The 11747-nt window shown below is 34.8% G+C and overlaps 1 pseudogene; it reads left to right on the forward strand.

Moving 5' to 3' along the window:
• The first annotated feature begins 797 nt into the window (after positions 1–797).
• On the forward strand, positions 798–10928 carry LOC113070563 (transmembrane protein 180-like; annotated as a pseudogene).
• Positions 10929–11747: the final 819 nt, after the last annotated feature.

Consider the following 11747-nt stretch of genomic DNA (forward strand, 5'->3'; position numbering starts at 1 on the left):
GTGACACGGTTTCAGTCGCTTCATTTGTATTGGTTGCCACCTAGAGGTTAGTATAAAAAATGCATGTAGGGCACACCGGGGCTATTTGTCACAGAGGCAGGAAGTAAAGAGCTTTATTTCAGTAAAATAACAAGTCATTGCTTGTTTTTCTTACAGTTTTTTTCTCTTAATTTTTTTTTTCTGTCCTCCGAAATAATATCATCTTATTATTGCTATATATATATATATATATATATATATATATATATGTGTGTGTATGTATATATATATATATATATATATATATATATATATATATATATATATATATATATATATATATATATATATATATATATATATATGATTTAAAGTATGTGTACTTATTCTGTATTTAGGCTACACGAAAATACAAACTATGTTAAACTATGTTAGACTATGTTAAATTCGTACTGATGATTGTAATTAATACTGTACATGGGGACGATTATTTATCAATATACAATATAATTTAAATATAATTTGGTTTGGCTGAAATGGGCCTCAGTATGGCCTAAACTTTAATTTCTCACGTCCATACAATAAGAAAGCGTGCCCATTATCAGCTTGCTTCGGAATAATGCATTCATCCGAATCCTCCTTAATCATGTTACAAATTTTACTGCTAGTCAAAATAATACGCAATTTAAATGGCCACAACAACTTACTGTAGTATGCATTATTCTCAGGTTACCAGTCGAGTGTGTGTCTGTCTGTCTGTGCGTACGTAAATGACGTGTACAAATGACAGCTGGAGTGATGAGGAGGACTCATGACGTCACGGGCTTCCTCATCCAACACATGACGTGTTTCGATAGAACTGTGAAACCTAGGAACGTTTTCAGCGTCTGTTTTGATCATCAGGTGATTGCAGCTTTAACATCAGCTCCTTATGGTAAGTGTCTAACAGCCTAAAGATCTAAAATCCCGGACTCGACTGATCGCACGGGTTGATCAGATCAGCTGGTTAAAGTGTGTGCGTCTGCGGGATGTAAGTTAGTCGCATTGCTTGATATAAAAGCGGATAGCCTGCCAGCGAGCTAAACTCAGGGCAGTTTAAAGGGTTATTTTAGGTGTAAAGTGTCACTTCACAGCTCATAGTTTGATCAAATATGTGTTGTGTGATTCTCGGGTCAAATTCAAATACTATGAGTAAAGTCGTCAGCGGCTAGCACAGATCTACTACTGAAATATTGTATCAGTTTGCTAGTGACAATGTAACCATTTATCATTCAAGACGAAAACATTCGCTAATGGTGCTTAAGAAACATTAAATGTCATACTAAAGGATAATCAGCAGTCGTTGCAGCGTTTCCAGTTCCTCTTTTAACAGCTCTGTGTTTTAAGTGTTTTGAATCGGCAACTAAGACAGAATATATTTATGGATATATTTAATATTTACTTACAGGTGTCAGAAGAGTCTGACTGTCAGTGTGATCAATGGTTCTTTTAACAGAGCTTCAGAGGTAATTATTTATTAGGAGAAGACGGTACGTGAGATGCATATATACTACATTAATTTTATAATTATCGTTAACGTAAAATAATAAAACACATTTTGGTGAACAACTTAAAAGAGATGTTACGAAACAAGTAAAAGGCTTAATTCTACTCATTTATAGCTTATGATAAATAATACAAATTTGTGACATATTTTTGATATATGGAAATATTACATAATTGTAAAATTATTAATGTAGTTTTAAATGAATGATTGTGCTGCTGAATTAATATAACTGTCAGTGTTCTGACATTAGAAAATGTTATGACAGGTAATAGGCTATGTGTGACATGTATTTTTTATTAATGGACATTAAGTTTTATTTATATTTATATATTATACCAATGTGTGTATATATAAAATGTAAAGTAAATGTATATAAATGTCCTACTTGGACCTAATGGTAATTCTAACTTGGCTACAGAAATGAACATCTTTCTTCTGAAAACAATACAGACTAAGAGAGTTTTGTGAAAGCTGTTTAGCTATCAGATTTATGTTATAGGTGATAAAGCAGTTGTGTAAAAAGGGTGTGATTGTTTGACGTTTTGGTCAAATAAAAGTCTTCCGTCTATGTGAGAACAGTTCCCACGCATCCTGTTTCTCTGGAGAACAGACACAGGTGGACAACCTGTCATTGTAACACAGCAGCGCTGCCAGAACATCGGTCTTTTGCTCCATGGCACTTGAGCTCTTGCTGGATCAGAGATTGCTGAATCGTATCACCTTTAGAAATGAGATGAGATGAGAATCACTGCTGCAACGCGATCCAGTGAAGTATGTTTTGCTCCACTCCTTAGAACAGATGGATATCAGGTCGGGAGTAACAAGTTCACTCCTACTGTATGTTTAGAGTAACTGCGCATTTCATTGTTCTCTCAAAGAGCTGGGGGGCAAGGTTATTTTAAAGTTGTTTTAACTATAAGGATGAATGTTTTCAAAGAATCCCAGGACTTGTGTGAGCTTGCAGAGCATGTAAACATCAGGTGTGCTACCCGGGAAACATTTTAATTTGCTGTATGCCACGTCTGCCGGGTTGAGGATGGTGATGTTTGCGAAAGGTTGTCACGGATGTCCAAAAGATTCACTGTGTGTGAAAAATTGGCACAAGTCCGCTCTACCCTACTATTGGAAACCATTCAATATTTGATAGCAATCGCAGGCCTCAGAATACACTTCTGCTCAGGTTACATCCCTCTTCAGACTTCAGGGAAATCTCTGGACTGAACAACAATGTTTGTTATTGTCATCTTTGAAGCTGGTACGAGATGATCCAGCTCATTAAAATCTAATGCGTAATGTGCAATTACACTTCTCAGTGGGGTTTATGGTGACTTCCTGCTAGAAATTGTTTTATAGGCACAATATGGAGGCGTGACCAGAACGCCCTGTGAAGAAGTCCAAGCTGTTTTTGTTATTATGAATATGGAAAATAGGCTGCTGCCTTCCCAAATTACCCATAAAACTCTGCATGGAAAAATACCCGAAGCCATTTTTCAGATATATATATATATATATATATATATATATATATATATATATATATATATATATATATATATATATATATGTGTGTGTGTGTGTGTGTGTGTGTGTGTGTGTGTGTGTGTGTGTGTGTGTGTGTGTGTTATATTTTCTGATTTTCCATTTTTGATTTTAGAATGGACTAGTTTTGAAACAAATTAAATATGTTTTATAATTTCATACTAAATAACCACAATTTTCTTGACTAATAACCCTGTAAAAGCTGTGTGATAAAACATCTTTGCTGATGTTTCTCCCGACATTGTTGTTATTTTAGTCAGGAGGAGGTTTCTGTCTTGTTGGGCTTTAGCCTGTTTTTCCAGATTCATATAAAGCGAAGTGTTGAATCATTAAAACAAAGTAAAAGCTGCTTGAAAATGTAATCCAGATGCTCAGTTTTCTCATCGGCTTGGCCGTTGTCCAGTTACACTCTCTGAATCTAATTTGAGTAAGGGTGATTTCCAGTCTAAAAACAGCCGACAGACAGTACCCAGACTCATATTTTACACAGTAATAGACTGCATGGGTTTGAACTGGTTGGTTTGTGTTTGTTTGCAGGGGTGGATGAAGTGATGAGCTTCCTCTGCTCAACCTGTGGGACGTGTAGAGCGCTGCGTGGGCAGGAAGAGCGGAGAGAAGTAGCAAAGGATGGGAAGGAGGGTATGGGGTCTCTGCCAGGGCATCTCAACGGCTGTGCTTTATGGCTCCCTGGCTCTATTCATCTCCATTCTCCACAATGTCTTCTTACTGTATTATGTCGAGACCTTTGTGTCTGTTTACAAGATTGACAAGATCTCATTTTGGGTGGGAGAGGTAGGTTTACTCAATGGTAACTTCCATTACTTAAGATTCTAAATTATTATTAAATTTTATTATTAAATTATTATTATTAATTTTAATATTTTCATGAAGTCTAAAGACTGGAGTAATAATGCTGAAAATTCAGCTTTGCTATCAAAGGATTAAATTAAATTAGAAAGCAGATATTTCAAATTGTAATAATTTTTCCCAATATTATTTCTTTTTATTTATTTATTTTTATAAACTGTATTCTTGATCAAATAAATGCAGCCTTGGTGTGAATATGAGACCTTTTTCAAAAACACACAAAAAAACCTTAAAAAAAACACCTTACAGACCCCAAATGTTTGAATTGTATATAGTTTATTCTAATTATTTGAAACACTTATTAATTATAGGCCTACTTGACCAAAATAAATAACTTTTCATTAGTCTGAAGTTTTAACATATTTTTTCAGTAGCACTTTACGGTCCCACTTTATATTAAGTGGCCTTAACTACTATGTACTTACATCAAAAAATAAATACAATGTACTTATTGTGTTCATATTGTATTGCAACTTTTTTTTTTTGCTGCTACTGAGGTGGGAAACAGGTAAGGTTAGGGACAGATTTGGTGGTATGGGTAAGTTTAAGGGTGTGTTAAGGTGTAAGGGATGGGTCAACGTGTAATTATACATGTAATTACAGAAATTAATTACAGATGTAATTATGTGCAGATATTTTTCAAATATAAGTACAATGTAAAACATGTATGTACACAATAAGTGCATTGTACCAAATTAATCATTAAAATTTAACTACATAGTAGTTAAGGCCACTTAATATAAAGTGGGTCCCACTTTACAATAAGGTTCCATCAGTTAATGTTAATTACAGTACATTTATCATAGTATTATCAATCTTTATGTTAGTTAATGAAAATCCAGTCATTGTTAGTTCATGTTAATTCACAGTGCATTAACTTATGTTAACTAGCACAACTTTTAATTTTAATAATGCATTCATACAATTTGAAATTAACATTAAGATTAATAAATGCTGTAGAAATATTGTTCATGTAAACTAATGAACCTTTCTTAAGTGATAAATATTTTTCTTTTCTGTTCATTATTTTGTTTCTTTTTTGCAGACTGTGTTTCTGATATGGAATAGCCTGAACGACCCTCTTTTTGGCTGGCTGAGTGACCGCTCATTCCTGAGCTCTCCTCAGTGAGATTATTCCCTCTCTTCAAATTGGAAATCCATATTTTGGTAAGATGAGTCTCATTAAAATGTCTGTGTTTGATTGCTCAGGTCTGGGTGCCAGATCACGTCCCCTGAGGTGGTCCTGAAGCGTCTGCAGGCACTGTCCCGCAGCGGGCCTCTCTTTGCCCTCTCGTTCCTGGCCTTCTGGGTGGCTTGGACCTGGCCTGGACTGCAGTTCCTCATCTGCCTGTGCCTTTACGATGGCTTCCTCACGGTGGTCGACCTCAACTACAACGCCCTCCTGGCTGACCTGGCCGTGTCTGCACATGACCGCACACGCCTCAACTTCCACAGTTCCTTGTTCAGTGCAATGGGCTCGCTGTCCGTCTTCCTCTCTTACTCCTTCTGGAACAAGGAAAACTTCTACTACTTCAGACTCTTCTGCATAACTCTAGCCTCTCTCTCAATGCTGGGCTTTTTTGTGGTTTCACGTCTCCTGCGGCACCGGTTTCAGAACGAAGTCCAGCTGCGCAAGCACGAGAGCCAAGCACTCACTGAGTAAGAGCGTTATTGTTTTGCAGTGCTAAATGTTCCTTGTCGTTTAGCAGTTACTTTTCATCTGAAGCAATTTACACCACACTAATTGCAGAGCCAGTCCCCGTGGAGCAACCTGGGGATAACTGCCTCACTCATGGGAGGAGTGATAGTGCTGGATGTGAACATGCAGTATTTGTGTTACCAGCACAGCTTCTTCAAGACAGTATTTCACCCAAAAAAATTAGCATTTTGGTATAATTTACTCATATTTACCACATATCTTTTCAACTATATTATTATATTATTAATAAATCTTATTTTCTACTATAAAAGGTAAAAGGAGCTATTAATTAGTTTTCTGTACAAAGAAAAGTGCATGATTATATGCACATCTTAATTTTAGTTAGTTTTAGTTTTTTTGTTGAGTTTTTTTTTTTTTTGGTCATTTTTTTTTTTTTTTTTTTTTTTTTTATGTAGTTTCTTATTTTAGTCAAACTAAATGAAACCCAAAAATGGTACATTGGCAAATAGCTGAAATATAATAAATGTACATTTTTATATATTATTTCAGATGTTATGGTTTTAGTTAACTACATAAATTTAGCTTGAGTTAAAGATATATTGTATTTTATATTTAAGATACATTTTTAAATCTAAATCACTATCCACTTTCATTGTATGGAAAAGTGCAGCTCAAGCATTCTCCCTTGCGTCTCATTTTGTGTTTTACAAAAGAAAGAAAACAATATGCAGTTGAGCAAATGAGTACTTTTTATTTTTACTAAAAGCTGTTATTTTAATAGTTCGTTTTCTTATCAAGCATTAAAATGGCTTCAATGTAATATTTTCATGAAGACAAAATAAGATATTTGGTTTAGCAGGCCACCTATGGATATTTTAAATATTGCAGCTTTCAAACAGTAATCAGTTTAATTTCAGGTTTACATTTATGATAAATTTCAGATGCATACAGCAGAAAAAAAAAGAACATGAAAGCTGTGTTCTGTATTATTTATTCCATACACCCAGTATTGCTCAAGTTTTGAAACTCAGTTTTTTAATTTGATTTCTATCATTCAGTTATCTATTTAGCTGTTTTGCACTTTTCCAGAGTTGCCGGACTACAAACTTACTAACATTTTAAAATGCTAAAATTGAAAGAAACTTCATATTATTACAATAAGCCATTTGGGTTACGGTGATTTGCTTTGTAAGTTTCCCCTCACCTTTTTTTTTTATTTTTCTTTCGTTGCCTTCCATTGGATTGCACATCCTCCTTGACATCCTAATAGACTGAGTGTTGGTCAGGCTCCTTTAACCTCACCTGAGACGCCAGTCACTCTTGGGGAATATCTAGCAGCTATCCCGCCACAAGAACTTTATGTGGTTTGTTTCTATGAACCTTGTACAGGTAAAAATGAGAGAACATGCACAAAAGACAATGTCTTTTTCATCCAATTAGGGACCCAATTATATGTTTTTCCTATAACCCACCATCTGCAGGTATTCCACTGCCATTTCAACAGCAATTTCTTTCCTCTGTTTTTGGAGCACCTTCTGTCAGACCGTATCTCTGCCTCCACGGGCTCCTTTCTGCTGGGTAAGACAGAAAGAAATCATTCACATGGCCAAAGTCATTATTATTATCCACCCTGAAAACCATTGTGCTGCTTAATATTTTCGTGAAAACCATGATAACTTTTTTTTTTTTTTTTTTAATTACATTCCCTTTTTCTATTTTCCTGTGACACAGGCATTTCTTACATTGCACCTCATCTGAACAATCTCTACTTTTTGACTCTGTGCCAAAGACTGGGTGTCTACCAGGTTGTCCGCGGGCTCTTCTTCTTGAAGCTGGGCCTCAGCGTGGCCATGCTCTTAGCCGGGGCGGACCACGTGTTTCTGCTCTGCATCTTTATTGCTAGGTGAGAAATGAATTTTCCACGAGACCTTGTGCTTTCAGACTGCAGGTGTTCTGCCTCATATGTGATATGAAATTCAAAACATTCTGAATTTTGGGGTTATTAGTTTTGTTTAAAAGGAGCAGGTGTGCTTTTGTTTGCTAGCAAATCCATGTTGATTCAGGACTTGAATCAGAGAACTTATATCCATGCTAAGGACACGTGGTGAGACACAAAGCAGACATAAAGTAAACTATATGAAATTGCAAAACAGGAAGAATTGTTAGAATTATGAATTAAGTAATCTTCTTGAACATTGGTTAATGAAAAATTAGAATCTTTTTTTATTGAAGAAACTCCTTATGTACCAAATCCTTAGGTATTAAATATTTTGTCAAGTCATATTCAATTCAGTCAATTTTTTTTACAACTGTTAGTAAAGTCACAGTTTTGTAAAATCAACAAATATGCATTAAAAAGCAACATGCATTAAAATGATTAGTTGCTTACAGTTCGTTGGAACTAAAATCGTTTCATTATTGTTTTAATAATTGCTGTTCATAGTTTTCATCATCTGGCTGACTATGCCTTGTATTAATTTTTCAGAAAAATTCTGCCATATGCAGATTACCTGACAGTCATCACTTATAAGCTACTACTAAATATTGTATAAACATAATTTTCAACATAAAGTTGCTTTGTAATGATTTGTATCATAAAAAGAGCTATACAAATAAACTTGAATTTAATTAATGTGCTAGTCTATAACTTTGACAAGAAAACCCCACATTTTCGCCATTTATTAAGTTAACACTAATAAATGAATAAAAAGATGCACACTTGAGAACAGCTTTAGAAAGTCTTTCTTCGGTATTGTCTTTTGTCTGTTTTTGTTTGAATCTCTCCGTAGTAATCGCGTCTTCACCGAGGGCACTTGTAAACTTCTGAACCTGGTGATCACAGACCTAGTGGATGAAGACTTTGTGATGAACCGCCGACAACAAGCAGCTTCTGCCCTGCTCTTTGGTATGGTTGCCTTGGTAACCAAGCCTGGCCAGACCTTTGCCCCTCTCATTGGTACCTGGCTGCTGTGTCTCTACACAGGTGCGTGTGCAGTGAAAGAACATGCATTACATCTAACCTTCACATTCAGTAATTACATTTCATTATTTAGATTAGATTTAGATTTCATTATTCATTATTAAGAATCACTTTAGATAAAAACATCAGATGCTTTTATCTAAAGTGATTTACAAATGAGGGAAAATGAAGCAAATGTTTCATACAAGAGCCAACAACAAAGAATCCATCTAACAAATTCTGCTTCGTACTTTTTGTTTGACACAATATATTTCAATATATTATTAATATATTTAAATGTATTATATACATTTTATATGCATGTGTGTGTGTGTGTGTATATAAGTGTGTGTGTGTGTGTGTGTGTGTGTGTGTGATTTTTAGCTTTAATTTATTTTATATTCTTATATATTTAAAAATGTTTTAGTGGCCACAAAAATGTACTTCCAAACTTAAGTTGCATTTAAAAATATGTGAAATTTAATCTGTTAAATAACAAAATGTTACAAATATTCAAGCAAATTGCATTTATTTTAGAGAACTGTAGTATAAGGACATTATTCAAAAATAAAATTCACACAGAGCAGTTTTTTTTACATTTTTAAGTTTAAATTAATTTAAGTTTAAAGAAGTGCTCACCAAGGCTTCATTTATTGGATTAAATATGGTAAAAACAAGTTATATTTTTGCAGTTTAAAATAGATTTTCTATTTGAAAACATAATTATTATTTTTTTTTTTATTGCTGTGATGGCATAGCAAAATGTTCAGTAGTTATTATTCCAGTCTTCAGTGTCACATGATCCTTCGAATATCATTCTAATTTGGTGCTCAATAAACATTTCTCATTACTATCAATGTTGAAAACAGTTGTGCAGTTTTATTTTCGTGGAAACCATGATAACATTTGTTTCAGGATTCTTTGACGAATAAAAAGTGTATTTGTGTCTCATCACCACCTATCGTTTTTCAGGATATGACATCTTCGAGAGAAACTCAATGGCTGAAGCACCAATTGCAGCTCCTGTGGTCCCTGTGCCACTGCGTCAGGGTTGTTTTTATCTGCTGGTGTTTGTGCCCATTTCCTGTGCCCTTCTGCAGCTGCTGACGTGGTCTCGCTTCACTCTGCATGGGCGAAGGCTACAAAACATCAAGAACCTAAGGCAGGGTGCCCAAAACAGCCACCTCATTGATGTCAAGGCTATCTAATATTCTTGTAAGCATGGGAAGAGGAAAGAAAGATGAGTGGAGGACACTCCCCAAGACCAGGCGTGTTGCCAACAGACCCTGAATGGAGAATGGTAATGCCAAATACTGCAAGAGACACTAAAGAGAGAATGTATGGTCCCATCTTATTGAAACCTGCCTTATGTTTTTTTTTAAACTATTATAATGAGTATGTGACCAAAAATGAATAGACGGTTTAACCAGTCTAGTGGTTTGGGACCTTATTGAAAAGTACTGCCCCCAAACCTCCTGTTTTGAAGTTTCAGTGTATAGTTAAATGGGTTGATAATCAAGGCAAATCGAATCACATCTCCCTTGCCTGTATGTTTCCACTTTATGTGAAAAAAACACACTGTGTTCTGAGAAAGGGCATGTTTACAGTAAGTTCAGCTGCGTTCCAGGGATATGTTTTTTTTTTTATTCTGGTCAAATTTAGGATTTATACATTGTCTTTGTAATCTGGCCAGATGAAGTTGTTTAGTGGCCAGTAACATCTGTTTTATATAACTTTTTTAAATTAGTTAAGGTACTCATTGCTATCAGTGATTATTATTACTGAAAAAGTATGTATGTTATAGTTCACATGAAAGTAAATGCAGGCTGTGTGTTGTACTAGCATGTATAACCAACTTATTTTTGTACCAAATTTCCAATTTGACTTTATTTTTGTGTTTTAGAGGCAGAGCTGTCAAGACGGTAATGTAATCCTTGGCCAGTCTGACGTTAAAATACAAGTTGACTTCTCAAAGCTACAGAAATATTTTTGTAAAAGGGTTTTCCAAGTACATTTTTATTACCAAATTTATATTCTTAACTTTAAGTACAAATACAATTTTTGACACATTTGTGAAATTGCAAATCGTTGAAAACATTTTTTAAAAATGAAGAAAAGTCTTAATATTTTAGATGGTCAAAATATTTATTTTGTCAACTACTGGTTGTGGCACAATGAGCACATCCTATCCTTTATTCATATTTCCTGATTATTTATTGTAGTAAACATTTGAGTCATTTTAGAAAATGTTCACATTTTTAGACACAAATGTGACTGAGGCCACTTACTGAGCTATGGCTTATGATGTATGAGTTATTTTAGTGCTTTTGCTCATTGTATGATTATTTTTGCTTGCAAATATATGTTGTTTTCTAATAGTAATGCCTCAGTGTGATGTTCTTGTCTTTGTTAAACACTTGGAGACAAAATTGTAGCTACTGTTTTAGCATGAACCCATTTTAAACTCTAAAATATAATCATTTGTATAGGCCAAACCAAACCAGTGCATTCATCCATTGTTTATATTAAAAAGTTGTGGACCTGCTAAAAGCCATTTAACACATTTCACAATACAAGAGAGAATAATTAAGAATTTGCTGGTCATCATAGGTTTTACTCAGTACGTGCATTTTGGCACTGTAGCATTGATCTCGGTGTATGTCATATAAATATGTATTAATATAAATACCAGAATGATCCAAAAAAATGAGGCACCACATGACTAGTTAGGTGCAGGTTTCAAATTACTTTTATAATTGGTTCCCATGAGGACAGCATAAAAGGACTCAAGAGCTTTCAGAATTCAGTCCTTTTGTCTAGAAGATTGTGAGATGGCAAATTGGGATTGCTGATCACGTGTGTGTCATCTCCAAAACAACTTCACCTCCAAAACACTATTAAGAGATTATGAATGTGATTTATTTTTTCCTGTACTGTCTACGTCACCTGTCGGATATATGAGTAGTTTCCTATGTGGGAAGGACTGGATTATGTCAGCGAATTTAACAAGTTCATCATTACAGCTCGAGTGAGAAATCCCTGTAATCCCCCTCTCACCCGTTCCCTGAACTGATCATGTTTTTGGTGATGACGAAGCTCCTCTTAAAGGGGCAACAACAAGTGACGTAAGGTGATGTAATGGTAATATCGAGCTGGGTATGGGTTGAAAATTGAAATGAAATCAGCCAGTTAACAAA

The sequence above is a fragment of the Carassius auratus genome, unplaced genomic scaffold (genome assembly GCF_003368295.1).
Source record: "Carassius auratus strain Wakin unplaced genomic scaffold, ASM336829v1 scaf_tig00004576, whole genome shotgun sequence".
Classification (NCBI taxonomy): domain Eukaryota; kingdom Metazoa; phylum Chordata; class Actinopteri; order Cypriniformes; family Cyprinidae; genus Carassius; species Carassius auratus.